Source organism: Hyla sarda, chromosome 1 (genome assembly GCF_029499605.1).
Source record: "Hyla sarda isolate aHylSar1 chromosome 1, aHylSar1.hap1, whole genome shotgun sequence".
Classification (NCBI taxonomy): Eukaryota; Metazoa; Chordata; class Amphibia; order Anura; family Hylidae; genus Hyla; species Hyla sarda.
In genome coordinates, this window is record NC_079189.1 from 489,476,217 (window position 1) to 489,496,503 (window position 20,287).

At 39.0% G+C, this 20,287-nt stretch overlaps 1 long non-coding RNA gene across 1 annotated transcript; it reads left to right on the forward strand.

Annotated features, from left to right (window-relative positions):
- The first annotated feature begins 1,321 nt into the window (after positions 1–1,321).
- LOC130287698 (uncharacterized) lies at positions 1,322–17,448 on the forward strand. Its single transcript, XR_008847437.1, has 3 exons — positions 1,322–1,410; positions 2,007–2,150; positions 17,343–17,448. It is a non-coding gene; the product is annotated as an uncharacterized LOC130287698 (long non-coding RNA).
- Positions 17,449–20,287: the final 2,839 nt, after the last annotated feature.

The following is a 20,287-nucleotide window of genomic DNA, read 5'->3' on the forward strand; positions in this document are numbered from 1 at the left end:
AGGAAACAAGAGTACTATGTGAGAGAATTTTGGAGATAGCTAGTAATGTGAATTCTAAGCAATGTTTCTTATACATGCACATCGACAGACAGACAGTAGTAGCCTCACAATTGTATTATTGCTGAACAATGATTTATTATTATGGTGTTTTGCTGACATATTCTTATACATAGAGTAAAAAATATTTGTAAACATTGAATTATTTAGAAGGGCTAGGTGCAGGAGGCTGTATGGCAGGGCAAGGAATTCTATGTGCTCCAAGAAGTTTTGTATTAGAAAGACAGTTAAAAGCATTTTTTTTTAAATCTGACAAAAAGAAAAAAAAAATCTAGATAAGAAGCATATGGAAAAAGAAGATATAAGCATATGGAGCATCCATATTAAACATACTTGTGACCTGTGTCCCCCTCCCCTTTCCAATTTGTTGGCTAGAGAGGGATGTGAAATGTATTGTTTTTTTGGCACAAATAAAACTAAAGTTAAAATGCACCCGTATAGTAGAAGCCTATGTTTTTTAAAACTATTATTTGTTATGGTATCAAAAAGAATTAAAGGGGTACTCCCGTGGAAAACTTTTTTTTTTTCAATCAACTGGTGCCAGAAAGTTAAACAGATTTGTAAATCACTTCTATTAAAAAATCTTAATCCTTCCAGTACTTTTTAGGGGCTGTATACTAAAGGAGAAATCCAAAAATGAAATGCATTTCCTCTGATGTCATGACCACAGTGCTCTCTGCTGACCCCTGCTGTCCATTTTAGGAACTGTTCAGAGCTGGAGAAAATCCCCATAGCAAACATATGCTGCTCTGGACAGTTCCTAAAATGGACAGCAGAGGTCAGCAGAGAGCACTGTGGTCATGACATCAGAGGAAATGCATTTCTTTTTTGGATTTATCTTTAGTATACAGCCCCTAAAAAGTACTGGAAGGATTAAGATTTTTTAATAGAAGCGATTTATAAATCTGTTTAACTTTCTGGCACCAGCTGATTAAAAAAAAAAAAGTTTTCCACGGGAGTACCCATTAAGAATGTTGGGATAACCTCTACCTTAAAATTGATCTATTTAGTCTGGTCCTGGTACCCTGTAAATTAAACTTAATGACATTAGAGACTTATTTATGTAGCTTCCCAAGTTAACATAGAAGCTCAGTATTTTAGAGATAAACATCCTGATCACCGACAATGAGGGAGATTTATCAAAACCTTTGCAGAGGAAAAGTTGCCCAGTTGCCCATAGCAACCAATCAGATTGCTTCTTTCATTTTGCAGAGGCCTTGTTAAAAATGAAAGAAGCAAGCTGATTGGTTGCTATGGGCAACTGGGCAGCTTTTCCTCTGCACAGGTTTTGATAAATCTCCCCCAATGTTTTTTCCATTCAGGAACAAATATTTTGAATAGACTTTCCCATAGGTATAACTTTTAAATATCTACTCCTCTTCACACTATTCTGTACCTGCATACCTTGGATTGTCTGATCTCATATAAGCGTTGATGGGTTTTGCTCTGCTAGTTGTAGGAACTCCATAGGGAGACTAAGAAATTGAGCACATAGTAAATTTAATTGCTGGTTCCGAGATGAAAAATGTGTAAGGATAATTTGGCAATGTGGGAGCACCTTATGTTGCCAGAAAAGAGCTTAAAGTACAGTACCGTAGGTGTGTGACACAGTGACACATTATATACCTATACTAAGACTGAATACCTGTGATAGAGACAAAATGAAAAATAATGTGCAGATAGATAGATAGATAGATAGATAGATACAGACAAAGAATAAGTCAGCCAGCACTTTAGTTGATACCAAACTATTATATGGACCTGGCCTGCAGGTGCACGCTACTAGGCTTTTGTTGCTAGATAGATAGATATATAGATAGATAGATTACCAGGTTCTCTCTCCCTCTCTCTCTCTCTCTCTCTCTCTCTCTCTCTCTCTCTCTCTCTCTCTCGTCAGTTTTGTTTCACTCAACTAATACAAGTGCCTATCCTAAACTTGTTCTCAACAGTTACTCACAAAAGCTCAATAAAATCTGGTGACTGGGCTAGCCAGGGAAGATGCTGAACATCATGCTCCTCGATACAAGATTGCATCACTACCTGGAAACATAGTCTTGGACCATGGGATGGAGTTGAACACTTAGAATTTTCAGGTACCTCAGGAACTTCTGGGCTATTGCATTACCTTTACTGGTGCCCTTACAATTCATTAGAGGATGCATGGTTTAGTGTTTTTTGGCTACATTTCAAGTGCTTTTTTTTGTCCTATGCATGTAACTTTTTTTAACCACATTTTCTTCTATGTTCATATGTTTTGCTGGTTTTTGCATACTTACTTTGACACACCCATCAACTCTATTTGGCATCATGAATAATCCAGGCATCAACAACAATCACTGCCATTCAGAATAATCATGAATAATTCCAGGCATCAACAATAATCACTGCCATTCAGAACCCTGCCAGGTCTAAGACAAATAAATAGACTTTTAGAGTGATAAAAAGTGATATAAGCTACATGACTTAGAAAAAAGAGGACGTTACCAATGATGGCAGGCAAATCAGGAAGAGTTTTACTGTGTTTTCAAAGGGTAGAGGAAATAAAACTGCAGTCATACATCTATGGTGGTAGATTTTATTTAGCAAAAATAAAGGGATCTGGCATGAAGACCAACATATTCTATCCTTCTTGATTGGATTCCTCCATATATGTTAGGTAGTCAACTAGTCCCGAAAAATCAGTGTAATTCCGTTTTCTTTTCTTCTTCATTATAAGGCCTATACTGTATTCTGGAGCTATTTAACTGAGCACCTTCAGAAAAGTGATTTTCAGATTCATCATTAATTGGCATAGCCCTTTTGTTCCCTATTGTGAACTGAGTCTATGCACCAATAGTGCAAGACTGGATCTACTTGTCCATAACATTCTGTCAACATTTTGTATTTGTGAAAATGTAACTAATGTAACTACAAAAAAAGTTGTACAAAAACTGCTCTCTATATGTACTGCTGTCAAAATTTTAATTTTAAGTTTAAAAGATATATATATATATATATATATAAATATATATATATATATATATATATATATATATATATATATATACAAGCAGCATTTTATATGGTTTCCATTTCAACAACAAAATTAGCTGTGCATAGTATCAGATCTCCACCCCTTGGTCCACCTTTACGCCATGTGTCTTTTTTCAACCATGCTAGCTATGTAACTGGGTAATTATGTAATAGTCTTGAATATTTATCTACCCTCACAGGCACCTGTCTTATTCCTTGTTATAAATTACAATATTTTGTCATACTTATTGTAGGCCCAAAAAATTAATCACTATATTTAAAAGAATAATAGCATGATGTATCTACAATGTTGTATGTTCTAAATAGACCACAGTGTATTTTAAAGTTCTTCTCTACAAGTACCAGTCTGGGAGAAGAATACTTCTTGTCTTTTTAGATATTTATGCCTGTATAGATAAGACAGATAAGGGGGCTAGTTACACTCTCTAGACAACAGAAGGGGGGTTGAGATAAGAAACTGTGAAATAATTGTCTTATCCAAATGAACATTAATTCTTTATATATATATATATATATATATATATATATATATATATGGTAATCAGTAGGATATATGATATTGTCATATACTGTTAGTATTGTAAAGGACATCATTATATACATATATATATATATATATATATATATATATATATACATATATATATATATATATATATATATTATCTTATATATGATTCTAACAGGGAGCATTGCTCAGTGTTTGCATTCCTAAGACCTGGTAAGAAGGTCTCAAGTATAGACTTTGATCATGAGTCTTTGTACAAGGCTAGTTAGCCAGTCTTGTGAATGTTATTCTAACAATTAATTACCCATTTGACTAGACACAGAGAGATTCACACGTCTGTGTGAAAGAGACCTCTGTGGTATTCTTATCTCTCCAATGAAATTGGATGACTACGTAGGCCCCAAGATGTCTGAGGATCGACCATGTGAAGTGTCAGAAGCTAATCCCGATACTTATAATTTGAGGCTCCATACTTCAATTGTGGAATGTGGGTTTGAGACCAGTTATTGACAGTTAACCCTTAATGGTAATGATGCTAATTGACTCTACAATTGCACCCCCTAGCGGATGGGTAGTTGTCATTACACGAACCATAAATCCATTCTGGGTAATATAGTGATGTCATAGTCATTACCATATGTACACGCCCAACCTACAGTCATTGGGGAATTCCAATTTAGGGAGGTGTGTCTAACTAATTAAAAAGTCTGGTAAACTAGATGTTAGACACTGTAAAACACACAAAGACACAAAGGAAGAGAGACAAGGAGAAAAGTAAGACAGAAAGACAAAGAACTCTCTCCCATACACAGGAAAGAGGTTCAACAAGGTGGAAAAGTCATGTGAGATCCCAGCAAGCCGGACTGATCACACGGTACCAGACCAATGGCTATACATGATGATGAGATGGACCGTTCAGCTTTCCTCGGACCAGAAACAAGGTTCTTGCATAGACTTGGTAACAGACATAAAAATGGTATTCCATTCAAGACCAATTTGGATTATGTGGATGGAATTATACCATTTAGATTGGTGAATAAATTAATAAAATAAAATAATAAATTATCTCCACATTGAGATTACAGTTTTAGGATATTGCGAGAGTTCATTCTACCTGCAGAAGAATCAAGACTCATAATCTATCAAAGCATTAAATAATTGCTTACACATATTGATAGAATTCCTACTCTCCAAACTAAGTGTTATAAGTATATTTCCTACACAGGAAACTTGTTTCAAGTTCTTCCTCCTAAAATATAGTCTAGCAAGATCATAAAACTCTGCTGTTTGTCTTAATAGTCTTACCAAGATCATGTATAGAAAATAGTCCAGAATGGGGCGGAAGTATATCATAGGTCTTCCATGTTTATATCTTTAGATGGATTTCCCCATTCATGGAGTCATGTGATTTGTAGTTGGTTAGAAGGGGACAGGGAGTGTATTTAGCTTTCCATATTGAGATGTCTATAATTAGATATTGCCCACCTTGATATCATAAGGTTTCATCTTGACACAGTGATATGTAACCTTTTACTTATATGATAATCCAAACCTAGTAGCTTTTGTTTTATTGTAACAAGTTACTTACTACTTACATGTATTGTTCTACTATATGTAGTCAATTAACAAGCTTGTAATGTTTACTAATATATCTAATTTATATTCATTTGCATATATAATTGTTTTTATTACTCATTTATGTTTATAATCTTATAACCAATAAATCTGCATACTTTTATAATACCTGTGTATTATTTTATATTGCAAAACTACAACCTTAAGCATTATGTCATCCCGTCATAAAAATAAGTTGTTGATATCTGAGGAAAAAGTTGGACTCAGATGTGAATTGTATTGTTTCATCAGATCATAATTTTGATATTTGTAATTATTTTCAAAATTTTACATTTTTCATAATTCATATCTTTGAAAATAATTCAGAATTGAGTTATTACTGCATGATAATAAACAACATCTCTGGATATTTAAAATAATACTCAAATTTTAACTAAAATAGTTTGAAGTTATATTGGAAGTGGCTTCATTAAAGGGGTACTACAGTGAAAAACTTTTTTTTTTAAATCAACTGGTGCCAGAAAGTTAAACAGATTTGTAAATTACTTCTAATAAAAAATCTTAACCCTTCCAGTACTTATTAGCTACTGAATTGTTTCCTTTTGGAACACAGAGCTCTCTGCTGAATCACGAGCACAGTGCTCTCTGCTGATATCTCTGTCCATTTTAAGAACTGCTCTGGACAGTTCCTAAAATGGACAGAGATGTCAGCAGAGAGCACTGTGCTCGTGATGTCAGCAGAGAGCTCTGTGTTCCAAAAAGAAAATAATTTCCTCTGTAGTATTCAGCAGATAATAAGTACTGGAAGGATTAAGATTTTTTTTAATAGAAGTAATTTACAAATCTGTTTAACTTTTTGGCACCAGTTGATTTAAAAAAAGAACAAAAAAAGTTTACCACTGGAGTACCCCTTTAAGGCTGTCCTCACGTGTATCTTAAGAGTAGCATAAGGTGGCAAATTATATATAATTAAGCCTTATAAATTTTTCATGTGAAAATGACTCAAATCAAATTAATGCAAATAATTATAATGTAAAATATTTAAACTGTAAGAGAAGATCTCTATTGTATCCCCTAATAAGCCTAAAGCACCACTAAAATAAATGTGATTGATTTAATAATTTAACTTAAGATGCATACAAATTAATACAAATGATAAAAGCTTTTTTACAATGGTCCTTCAAGCATTTACTGTTACAAGACCATTACATTATAAAATTAATGGCTAATGACTTATTAGGATGTGTTCACATACTAAATGGATTGTCCGGATTTCCAGTTTCGGGGCTGACATGTGAGGTGCCTCTCCAGCCTCTGTGCTATTTGGACCATTCTTACCCACATTCTATGTCATACTGTTTGGGGGCTGTTCTACTATTATCTCTTTTTCCACTATGGACAGGTTTGCATACAAAACAAGGCAGAAATCACACATATAGGCCATCATGGCATTATTTCTCTGGAATATGACTTATTTGGCTGCACAACTTGGAGGTTCTCCTGCACGTTCCTCCACCATGAATTTCTAGGAAATCTTTGAATAGGCTCCTCCCCGTAAATATCTATGGATGACTGGGTTGCTCCCCTTAAAGGGCACCACCATCTGAGGAGCTTTCAGATGCTTGATAGGCCATAGATGCAAGAAATGAGTGACATTTTGATTCAGGACTATAGATAGGCCAGAAGTGGACAGAAAAGGCCAACTTACGACATGGGACAACGCTTTTAAAAGCTATAGACACCAATGATTTTTTATTTTTTTTGCTTTGTACTAAGTATGGAGCAAAAAACATTTTCCATAGATCTTTCTAACTTTCCCATCTAAAGCCTCTGCAATTTATTGCGTGAGCTCTATTTTCTCTGTACTTGTACATAGACAATATTCTCCACTGCAAACTGCAACCTATGTGTGTGATAATGGGAAAGAGATCTACAGCCCAACCTATTCTGTACAGGAACCACTTTTCCTGCTTACTTGGAGCACTTGCCTTGATAAGGGAAACCTGAACCACTGTGATGGTTCATCCCCGAGTTAAATGCAAGGGTTGCAAAGACTAACAGTAAAAGAAAACAGGGTCTAACGATCAAGGTCAGTACCAGGAGGTCACAAAGTAACAAAATTAGCAGAAATTGTGTTGTCAGAGTTGTGTTCAAGCCGTCAAAAATTCCAGAGGTCAAGGCAAATCCAGGATCAGCTAGTCATGGGAGTCCAAATCAAGAGACAAAGAGTTTCAGGCAGAGCATTATAATATCAGCAAGGCAGCACTCAATAAAGTACGCTAATGAGACTTACCAATTGGCTTGCCAGCCCCACTAGCAGGAAGCCACATTGTCAAAGCCACAAATCATCGCATACAACACGAAAAGGCGGAGACAGCATCAGTCGTTAGAGAGCTGCTAGGTATATATATATATATGTATATATATTTTATCCATGTGAACTGTCCTACAAGGTATTATTTCCCCATTTCCAGTATCTAAGCTAATGTGTAACTCCCTGCTGCTATCTCAAACAACGAAAGATTAGAAATGAGTTTAATGAGTTTATTTTATCTTTCTCTGATTAGAAGCTGAATGGTAGGAAATTTTTCATGAAGATGATTTTAAGTTTCTTGATTTTGCACTTGGCAAACAAATAAACAATTTTAAAAAATCCCATGTCTATAGCCTTAAACTTTTAAACTAATCAGAAATTAAGATTTTGAGTCATTTATCAAGACCATGGTGGTCAAAAAAATGCCCCACCAGTCCAGAGGCTCACTGGATTTATGTAGAGGCAGATGCAAGCCAGTGCACCTGTGCTAAAATCTCTGTTAGCTCTTAGCTACCGGAAATTTCAATAGCATTTTACATTGGTTTCCCAATAGCAATTTAAACTGTCATAAATATGGTAAACTGGTGCAAACACATCCCTTTCACCTAAGCTATGCCCTATTTGCGGCAAGTCACACCAATTCGGCAAATGCTAGCAAAATAGGCACATATTTGCAAAACATCTGGAGTTTTTATCAAAAACTGAGCGAATATATACTTAAAAAAGAATTGCAATTATACATAAACCCCTTTGTGTTTATCTCCTTTTTAACTTTTTTATATTTATAAATAGCTGAGTACCGAGCGTTGCCCGTTTTTTCCTTCCTAATCCTTGTTGGGGAGGAAAATAAACAAAGGAGGAAGCTTTTGACTTCATATCCCGTCCTCATATTTTGTTGTCATATCCCAACCCCATATCCCATCCTCATATCTCAACCTCATATCCCGTCCTCATATCTCAATCTCATATCCCGTCCTCATATCCTGACCTCTTATCCCATCCTCATATCTTGAACTCATATCCCGTCCTCCTATCCTGACCTCCTATCTCGACCTCATATCCCGTCCTCATATCCCGACCTCCTATCCTGTCCATCTATCTCTACCTCATATCCTGTCCTCATATCCCGTCTTCATATCCCGACTTCATATCTCAACCTCATATCCTGTCCTCATATACTGTCCTCATATCTCGGCCTCATATCCTGACCTCCTATCCCATCCTCATATCTCGACATCATATTCCATCCTCCTATCCCGATCTCCTATCCTGACCTCATATCCCGACCTCATATTCCGTCCTCATATCCCGACCTCATATGCCAACCTCATATCCCCTCCTCATATCCCGACCTCATATCCCATCCTCATATCTCAACCTCCTATCCCGACCTCCTATCCCAACCTCCTATCCCGTCCTGATAACCCGACCTCATATCCCGTCTTTATGTCCCATCCTCATATCCTGTCCTCAGGTTGGACTGATTTGTGTTGAAGATATTGTAAGCTGAAAATAGAAAGGGACGTGGCTTTGTGGGACTGGGCGCGATTTGCAAGCAAGACCGATGCACAAAAAGGGTAGATAATAAAAGGGGTGGGGCTTAAAATGTGGGCATGTCTTTGTGAGATGGGTGTGGCTTGCAAGCCGGATTGACACATTCACCAGGAGATGCAGAGCGGAGTTTGTGGAGTAAAGTACTGGAAGTCCCATATATTTGCATGGGACTTGAAACAAAAAACCATCTTTTATATAAGGGTGTAGGTAAGGGTTAATTTAACTATCATATCTTTTTATTTGACACATACACATTGAGTTTTATATATATAACTAGCTGATTACCCGGCGTTGCCTGGTTTTTCCTTCCTAATCCTTGTTAAGGAGGAAAATAAACAAAGGAGGAAGCTTTTGACTTCATATCCCATCCTCATATATTGTTCTCATATCCCAACCCCATATCATGTCTCCATATCTCATCCCCATATCCTGTCCTCATATCTCAACCTCATATCCCGTCCTCATATCCCGACCTCATATCCTGTCCTCATATCCGACCTCCTATCTCGACCTCATATCCTGTCCTCATATCCCGTCCTCATATCCCAACCTCATATTTAGACCTCCTATTCCGAGCTCTATCCCGACCTCTATCCCAACCTCCTATCTCAACCTCATATCCCAACCTCATATCCCGTCCTCATATCCCAACCTCATATCCCATCCTCATATCTCGAACTCCTATCCCGACCTCCTATCCCGTCCTCATATTCCATCCTCATATCTCAACCTCATATCCTGTCCTCATATCCCAACCTCATTTCCCGTTCTCCTGTCTCGACCTCATATCCCGTCCTCATATCCAACCTCATATCCAACCTCATATCCCCTCCTCATATCCCATCCTCACATCCCGACCTCATATACCATCCTTATATGCCATCCTCATATCCCATCTGACTGATTTTTGATGAAAATATTGTAAGCTGAAAATAGAAGGGGACGTGGCTTTGTGGGACTGGGCGTGATTTGCAAGCCAGACCAATGCACAAAAAGGGTAGATAATAAAAGGGTTGGGCTTAAAATGTGGGCGTGTCTTTGTGAGATGGTGTGTTTTTTGCAAGCCAAACTGACACATTTAGCAGGAGATGCGGAACTTGTGGAGTAAGGTACTGGAAGTATTTGCATGGGACTTGAAACAAAACCCCATCTTGCATATAAGGGTGTAGCTAAGGGTTAATTTAACTATCAAATCTTTTTATTTGACATGTAAGTAATATGTGTACCAGGTATGATTGAAATATCTCCAGCCATATGGAAGTCGTTGTGGGAACATACATTTTCCATTGATTTGCATGGGACTTTAAACAAAAACCCAGACCCTCACAGATGGGGGTAGTTAAGGGCTAAATTAACTATCCTATAGTTAAAGTGGACATATAAGTAACATGTGACCAAGTATCATCATGAGTATAAGTATCATCAAAATATCTCCAGCCGTTTAGAAGTTATGCAGTAAAATATATTTCCCATAGACTTGTATGGGACTTTAAATAAAAACCCCGACCCTGGCAAATGGAGGTGGGTAAGGGTTAAGTTACCTATCCTATGTTTGTTGTTGACATATAAGTAACATGAAACATGAAACTTGGTACACATGTTTGGACATGATGCTGGAACATACACACACACACCCATACACACATACATGAACACACACACACACATACACACTATGGCCCTCTTTTACTAACATGATTCCGACTCTTTTTGTCGGGTTTTGCATCTAAATTCTGTCGCACGGACAGAAAAAACTCGACAGAATCTAAATCACTCAGAGTGAAAAAAAAAAACTACAAAATGGGCGTTGTTTTCTGGAAAAGGGGTGTGTTCCCTACATTTCGGCCAAAATCACTCGTCTTTTTCTAAAACAACTCTGAAATTCATGTGAATTATCTGGGAAGAAAACCCGACACTTTAAAACATGTATAAAGTTTCAGAAAGCGGAGTAAATGCTCTGGCTGTTTGCTCCTTTGCCTGCCTTGTCTTTTTTAAGCAAGTCTTAATTGTAATTTAAAAATTATTTTTTTTGCACAATTTAATTTTTAAGCAAGGTTTCAGCTTTATTAACAATTTTTTTATGAGTCTTTTCAATGCTTTTTTTCCCCTATTGATTAAGTAATGATGGTGATTCCCAAAAAAAAAAGAAAACATATATATATATATATATATATATATATATATATATATATTCTCATTTAGTACATCTATCTATATGTGTCTCCCTCCTTCCTCAGGTCTGAGTTACAGTGTGTGGATTCAGTACTTTATATATACATATTTCCATGAATACATTAACCCATTAAACATTTGACATTTGCCAGGTCTGAATGCCATTGGAGGCTGAGTATGACGTCAGCCTCCAGGGTCTGTTGGTGGTGTATAGGAATGAATGGGCTAGATCTCTAACATTGTGATTTTTTGCCCATTGTTGTCTACGGAGATCTTGCGGCAAATGGGGTAGAAAGCTAAACAGCAGGGTCCTGGTAGTAATGTGGATGGGAGACCCTGGTGTGGATCCAATTCCCGGGTTGATACACAGTGTTGGGATTATACTTTAATTAGGATAGACATATATGGGTCAATTGATAGCTAAGAAAGTGTTTGAACCGTGGGACCTAGAACAATTGGATACCATAAATGGGTAACTAGGTGAATTGAAACAGGAGGTAATGTGTGGTATTCAATTGACCTAGTTCCCAGGTTCAAAAATCATGTCTATCCTAATTAAAGTAGAATCCCAACACTGTGTATATCAACTCAGGAATTGAACCTACACCAGGGTCTCCCATCCACATTACTACCAGGACCCTGCTGTTTAACTTTCTACCCTATTTGCTGCAAGATCTCCATAGACCACAATAGGCCCATTGATTTCAATGGGCCGAAAATCACAATGTCCTAGATCTAGCCTCATTCCTATACACCACCAATAGACCCTGGAGGCTGACATCATACTCAGCCTCCAATGGCATTCAGACCCGGCCATAAAAAGCTATTACGAATCTATACCCGACTCCTGTGTCACCACGCCGGTGTAGCACTCCAGTGCTGAAGTCGGATATTCACAGGAAGGTCAAGGAAAACCCCTGCTGGGATTCCCACCTCTCACATCTGTATTTCTGTACTACCCTTCGACAGAAATAATCCTGCCTGCGACAGAATTTACAGTGCGACAGAAAACCCTGTGACAGAAATTACCATGCAACAGAATCCTGCGATAGAAATAAACCTGCCTGTGAAAGAATTTACAGTGCGACAGAAAGCCCTGCGACAGAAATTAACGTGCGACAGAACCATGCGACAGAAATTAACTTGCAACAGAATTTTTTCCCTGACAGTTAGTAAATACCAAGTGAAAAAAAGGTTGAAAACAAAAAAGAAACACAAAACCAACACCACTCCACTCTTAAATGAGGGCCATTGAGTTTATATATATATATATATATATATATATATATATATATATATATATATATATATATATATATATACATATATAGATGTCAGAATCATCATCAATTATGCCTCATGGAAAATGTTCTACATCTATTAGAGACATATCTATAATTTATGCCTATATGGTGTACAGAGGTAGCAAGCACACTCATAAACTTTGCTGCTCAAATTGTACTTATTTTTTTTAAGGATCAGCAACTTGCACACAGACCGTCTTAACTTGCTTTATGATGTTAATATACAGTACATTGGTAACCATTGATTATTGAGAGGTCCCAAGAGGGTGTGTCATGCACATTTATAGGGATGTTACAAAAATACAGAATTCAAACTCTGTTCCTAGTATCCTTTCCCCTGAGGAGCCCTGTGTAACAGAGACATATCAGCCAGAATGATTTATTTATAATAGTTGTTTAGTCTTGGGCAAGTATAATAGCACTGGGGCCTCTCTAGCTTCCTACAGAACAAGTAGATAAGTAATCTCTGAGGGTCACAGAGGGAGCATTTCTTCTCCTTTATAGAAATCTATGTTCAAGGTCATTTGTCAGAGCTTTTTATTACTTTATATTAATTATTAAGAAGAAATCAAGAACTGTCAGGAATGGGAGATGGGTAAAGTGTATGTTTCAATTAACACCAGTGACTTATAGTTAGTATCTATTTACATTGAGAACAATACATATATTTAAAAAAAAATCCCTATATATTCCCTATACAGTACTTACAGTATTGAACACCTCACACTATCTGCTTTATGACATATAAATAGATAGATGGATAGATAGATAGATTTGCAGTTAAATGGGTTTTCAGGGTTTTTCTTTATTTGACTATGCTACAGGGGCTGTAAAGTTAGTGTAGTTCATAATATAATAATCTCCAAATCTCCGATAGAGTACCCAGGGTTTACTTAAATTCAAAACCAATTCTCTTCAGGGCTTAAAGCCCCTCCAGGACTAAGCCATTTGCTAGGGTTATCACTTATAGGAAGGAGGGGGAGGGGGGGTCTGCCCTGGACGAAGGTCAGCAGACCAAAATGATAGTCACCGGCCTGCTTAGGGCTAGGTGACTCTGACTGCCAGGACCTGGGTTTGGGAGAAGAAGGGGTTAACAGCCAGACCACTAGGGGTTAACATCCTGTCCTGAGGGAGGGGACTCTAGAGCTCTCCTACAGGTTATATATTCCCCCTCTGCACTTCCTTCCCCCACTTTTGATCACTTACCAGCAGGAGCAGCTGAGGGATGATGCAGGCTTTATGACAAGGCTTCTGGCTGAACTAGACTCTCCCCCTGCTGGTGCTGCTTCTTCTGCAGATCTTTCCCAGGTTAGTAGCCCTGTTTCTGGGTTGGTCAGTTGCCGTACCACCCAGCAGTACCGACCACCTGCTAGATAAAGCCCCAGTCCTCCCCATTCTTCTGCCAGCAGACAGAGGGGTCGCAAGGCTGTGCTCTTCACACCACGTGGGGGTGCTGTGGAAGCCTCTGCTGCAGTACTTGCCATTAGTGTTCTGGCCCCTCCCCCTCCACAGTGTGACCCTGGGGCAGTGTTTCCTGCTTCTTCTGCCCCTGCTTCCACGTGCTCTGCTATAGTAAATGGTTATGTGTTGCCAGCCCTTAGGGCTTTGTTAGCAAAATTGGAGAACCGTCGTATGGTTTCTGGGTCTTGTCACGTGTGTCCCAGTGGTCTGGTGTCCATTAGGAATCCTCTTTCTGTGGCATCAGTCCCCTGGGAGTTCACGTGGACATGAAGGAAAAGACATGGTCTAACCAGTATGTGGATATCTGGTCTCTTGTGTCGGTTGATAGAGACTGTAGGCCTAATGCTGACAAATTGCAGGATAGGAGGCCCAGGGTGTCCCGGACCATGAATAATTGGCTTCAGGCTTTTTTGGTTCTGGGATGTATTATGGGACAGCGCCACCAAGAGTGTTGTTCCAAGCTTTTCATTTATTTAGATTCTGTATTAGTGTTGCTCGCGAATATTCGCAATGCAAATTTTATTCGCGAATATCGCATATTCGCGAATTCACGAATATTTGCGAATAAAGCACTATATATTCGCAATTACGAATATTCTTTTTTTTTTTCACAGTACACATCACAGTGATCATCCCTCTCTGCTTCCAGCTTGTGTGGTGTAAAGAAGGCTCTAATACTACTGTGCGAGACTGGCGTGGCATGTGAAAATTTGCATATGCTAATTTTCGCATATGCGAATTTTTGCTTATGCTACTTTTTGCATATGCAAATTTTCATTTGTGCTAATTTTTGCATATGCAAATGTTCGCATATGCGAATTTTTGCATATGCAAAAATAAAACGCGAATATTACGAATATGCGAATTTAGCGAATATATGACGAATATTCGTCCATATATTCGCGAAAGTTCGCGAATTCGAATATGGCCTATGCCGCTCAACACTATTCTGTATATTCTGCATATAAGGCACGTGGTGGCAGTGCTTGGTGGAGGTATGATGAGGAGTTTCGGCGTAGGTTGGCACTGCAGCTGGAGGTGGGTTGGGCTTTTAAAGCCACGGATGTGTGGCTGCATCTTATAATGGCGCAGAAGGCCCCTCTCTTTCAGTTTTGGGTCACTGGCCAGCCGGGACCAGTGGTCGTTCGGTGTCCTGGCGCTTGTTGGCTGTTTAACAAGGGACACTGTAAGTTCCTTTCCCTGTGCAAGTATAAACATGAATGTTCCTCCTATGGCTGTGGACATTTTGCCGTCAGATGTCCCTGGGCCGCTAAGCCTGTGGCGAGGCCAGGGGGTGCAGCTGATGGGAAAGACACCAGTGGACGTGGGCATGATGTCACATTGGTTGGAGCTGTACCTTAACAAGGAGGATGCTGTTATTTTGTTTGAAGGTTTTTCATATGATTTTTTTCATCCCCTTTTTTTTTGCTTCCTCCCTCTGATGTTTTTCCTGATAATTTGAAGACGGCCAGGGTTCGGCCGGATGTGTTGAGGGATAAGGTTGGCAAGGAGATTTCCTTAGGTCATATTTCTGGCCCCTTTTCTTCCTCCCTTTCTCCAATTTTCGTGTTTCCCCCCTAGGGGTGGTTCCTAAGTGGGAGCAAGGGAAGTTTCAGTTTATTCACCACCTTTTGTATCTGAAAGGGTCCTCTGTGAATGATGGATTTCCTAAGGAGGATGCCTCTGTGTCTTACGTTTCCTTTAACAGGGCGGTTACCCTTATTAGGGAAGCGGGTCAAGTGGCTCTGATGGCCAAATCGGATATCGGCTTTTCGGCTTTTGCCGGTGCAACCGGAATTTTACCACTTGTTGGGTTGCCGGGCCGATGGGCAATTTTATTTTGACACTTGTCTTCCCATGGGCTGTTCCATACGGTGTCACTTTTTTGAAATGTTTAGTACATTCTTGGAGTGGATGGTGCAATATGAAACTGGCTGTCGCTCCATTATCCATTATCTTGATGATTTTTTGTTTGATGCTTCTGGTGATTCCTCGCATTGTTAGTTTTTGTCAGACACCTTTCGTTATTTTATGGGGCATTTTGGGGTGCCGTTGTTTGAATCTATGACTGAGGTTCCATCCACTGTTCTTTCTTTCCTTGGTATTGAAATTGATTTGGTTTCCATGGTTTTTCGTTTGCCTTTTGACAAGTTGCAGAGCTTGTTAGATTTGGTGGAGAGTTTTTGTGGTGTCTGTAAGGTTTCCTTGCAGCAGATTCAGGTTCTCTTGGGTCATCTGGTTTTTGCATGTTGAGTTATGCCCATGGGACGAGTGTTTTCCAGGCGCCTTTCTTTGGCCACTAAAGGTGTTGCTCAGCCTGAGCACCGTATCCGAGTGCCTAGTTCTTTTAGAATTGGCGTGGCGACGGAGGCTTCTCGGGCTGGCCTGTCAGTGGTGGACATTCAAGGTATTGGGAGATGGAAGTCTGATTGTTATGCTGGCTATGTTCGGCCTGAGCTGTTGCTTTAACTGTTTTTCTTTGCAGATGCTCCAGTGACCACGGTGTGTTTCCTAGGCCATTCTTATATTCACCGGGCGGTGCAAAGGGTGGAGTGCCATCCTGGTGGTTGGTGTCTGGGACTACCCAATGTTGCCGTGCACTGGAGGGGGATTGGCAGCATGAAATGGTCGAGGGTTCTCACCGAGGTGGTAGATTTGGCTCGCACTGTACATTCGCCTGTGGTACTGGTTATCCATGCTGGGGGGAACGACCTTTGATGAAGGCACACATGCCCGTCAGGGGCTGGCATACTGATTCAGCGAGAAGCAGTAGGTCGAGCCGGAGTTTTTATGTTAAGATTTTACATTAATAAATAGCAGTGACCGACCACCTCAGTCCAGTTAAAAGGTTAAATGTTGAGTGTGCTGTTTATTAGTGGGAAGGCTATATTTAACACAGTCTGAAGGTCTGAAGGGGAGGAGCAGTGTTCCAGCCTACTTAGGGCTAGGTGACTCTGACTGCCGAGACCCGGTTTGGGAGAAGAAGGGGTTAACAGCCAGACCACTAGTGGGTTAACATCCTGTCCAGGGGGAGGGGACTTTAGAGCACTCTTACGGGGTTATATATTCCCCCCTCTGCACTTCCCTCCCCCTCTTTTGATCACTCACCAGCGTAGGAGAATCTTGTTCCGCCCTCTCTCCCTTGTTTTCTGTTCTTTTTGTACCTGTTTGTACTCTGCGGGGCGTTTCTTTGTTAGTCCGCCCCTGCTTTTGTTAACCCTGTTTCTACGGGGGGGGGGGGGGGAACATATATCTATCTACATTCCAGTATTTGTGGTTTTGCCATGTCACTTTATTTCTCTGTGCACTGTTTATTTGGTATTTTGCTGTACTGTTTTTCTCTCTTTTTTTTCTGGTATAATAGGTTTTATCTTCAAGTCACAGCTGGCGATGGAAAATGGCCTACGATCAGGGAAGCTGAAGGCACAAATGCCCGTTGGGGACTCGGCAGCTGGCATACTGATTCAGCGAGAAGCAGTAGGTCGAGCCGGAGTTTTTATGTTAATATGTTAACTGCTAAGCAGTTGTTTACATTTAAATTGTTGTTAAGATTTTATATTAATAAATAGCTGTGACCGACCACCTCAGTCCAGTTAAAAGGTTAAATGTTGTCGAGTGTGCTATAAATTAGTGGGAAGGCTATATTTAATACAGTCTGAAGGGGAGGAGCAGTGTTCTGGGCAGTCCATGTATAGGGGTGGCGGCATCCTGCGATTTGTGGTAGTTACTCTGCACTGTGGTATGTATCTATTAGCCTGATCATGTATTATGTGATTCTCTACTTTAAGTTATATATGTATATACACTTGCACTTTTACCCAGCTCTATGTCTCCCTGGTTAGACTTGAGCCTGTAGTAGTTTTATAATCTCAGCAGTTATAAACATCATCTTATCCTGTGCCAGCACTCTTTGCACCCTGTTTATGCTCTAAGCACTTGTATGTCCCGGGGGGGGGGGGGGGGGGGATTATAATGTTAATCAAATTGGAGAAGAATATATTCATATTCCGTTATTACTAATCCATTTGGAAACCTCCTTAGTGGGAGGGGGGAAGGGGAGGAAGGGGGTGAAGGGGGAGGGAGGGTCTACCCTGGACGAAGGTCAGCAGACCGAAACAAGGGATATGAGGTCGGGATATTAGGTCGAGATAGGAGGATGGATATGTACCAGGTTCGAGGTTCACCACCTATCTGTGTATATTTCCTCCTTTTTAATTATGTATTTTTTAACCTTGTGATTTGTGGACAATAAAGATTTACATTTTATTCACTAATTTTGAGTAGCTCCGCTTTTTTGGATTAAGTTTATCTATTTGGAGTCTATTATCTAGGCTTTCCTACAAGAAAAGGGATATTGTGTATATTTGTGACATTCAGCCACTGTTCCAGGGCACATTATTAAAGTGTGCCTATTATCACCCCGTATATAGGTATTTTGCGTGTTTTTTGCATATCAAATAAACAAAATACATAAATTAATAAAATTTATGAACGATAACTGTGGTTTATACATAATAAATAATGAATCCTTTTTTCCTGCATCACATACTCCATATATGGCTAAAGATATGACTGTTGCTTTATAGTCTGATTTGCTAATATAAATCCAGCCCACCAAAAAAAGTTAATAAATGCAAGCATTCAAAACCCCCAAATCATCTCTAAATCACTTTTTATGACGACTCGAATGTATCATCCATATTAATTATAATTTACAAACCTAAGAATTTTCTTTTGTAATATAATTCTATTTTGTGCTGTGTACTATCACTCTACTCCTAATAGCTTATTGATTTTGGCAAATAGGCATTTTAAATTTCAAGTCATGTTAAAATGTTTGGGTTTGATATATTCTTAATGTGTAAAAATCCTCAAAATACATCATAATGCATTTCTCCACTGCTAAATGCTCTCTGTCCTATGTTTATTGTCAATAGAGATACCTGGCGATCCTATTGAAAGATTGGGGATGTTATGCATTGTACTCCATTAAGGAAACAATAACACATGAGTAAGATGTTCAGCTCATTGCTGGATTGGACAAAGGAAGAAAAAGGAAACTTTAAAGAAGTCGTTCTTCATAACAGGCAGTACTATTAATCAGATTTTTTGGGGAGGGAAGGGGGTTTTACCCAGTGGTGACAACCTTAATTTTTCTTTAAAACTGATTTAGAAATCACAGCCAATTTTTTGATGGACAGATTGGAAAATGTCCCTCATGGGGCATAATGGTTTGTTTTTAACCAGCAGCATTGTGTGTATTTGTATTCGGTTAGCACTGCAGGCTACTGGATATTTGGATTTCATTATATTACTAGGGAATATACCCAGTGACAAAGAGTATATGTCAATCACATTACACACAGTGGGGGAGATATATCAAAACGAGTGCAGAGGAAGAGTGGTACAGTTACTCATAGCAACCAATCCGATTGCGTTTTACATTTTTCACAGGCCTTTTTAAAAATGAAAGAAGCGATCTGATTGGTTGCTATTGGCAACTGCACCACTTTTCCTCTGCAAAGGTTTTGATAAATCTTCCTCAGTGTCTGTGTGTTCTGCTTAAAGATGCCAGTTGGAATCCTGCCATAAGTAGCAACATTTGTGGCCGCAGGATGTCCTATACATATCACTGACATATTAGTGTTCCTCGTAGCACTACTAGGGGTGACCGACTGTCATATGCAATGGTTCCCCAGATAATCACACCAACAGTTGGGACAGTGCTCCACAGCTAAGGCAGGCTTGAAGCACTCATCACACACCTTCCATATTCAAAAATAGTCATTCGATCCCAAACAAAACCTCTGAGAGCCTGTTTATAGGATAGCTGGTAAAGCACTATTAGAGCCAGTGTCTAATCAGACCACACCTGTAATCATTTACATATCTTCCCAAGACATGACTTCATGCCAAGAAATTATATGTTTTATTTGGTTTTGTTATAATTTTTTGGGTTTCTTTTTGTCAATAAGTGTATATCTACCATAGTAAAATTGGAAGGGCACAATCACATAAGTGGGAAAAAAGGCTAAATTAGATGGAAATACTATTTATACCACAGTGTACATAAAGCATTATGATTTACCTTAATGTTTGAAGTCTAATGTTGGTTGTGTTTGATCTGTTTTCCAAGCATGTACTGTTTTTCAATCACACAAAATAACGTGGATTCTTTACTCTATGTGTAATTTTTTGTTACAAATTTTTACTGTTAATGTCACTCCTTTTAACCCCTTAAGTCCATTTGGGCCTTAAGGACGCAGACAATTTTTTTTTTTAATTTTCGTTTTTTCCTCCTCACCTTCA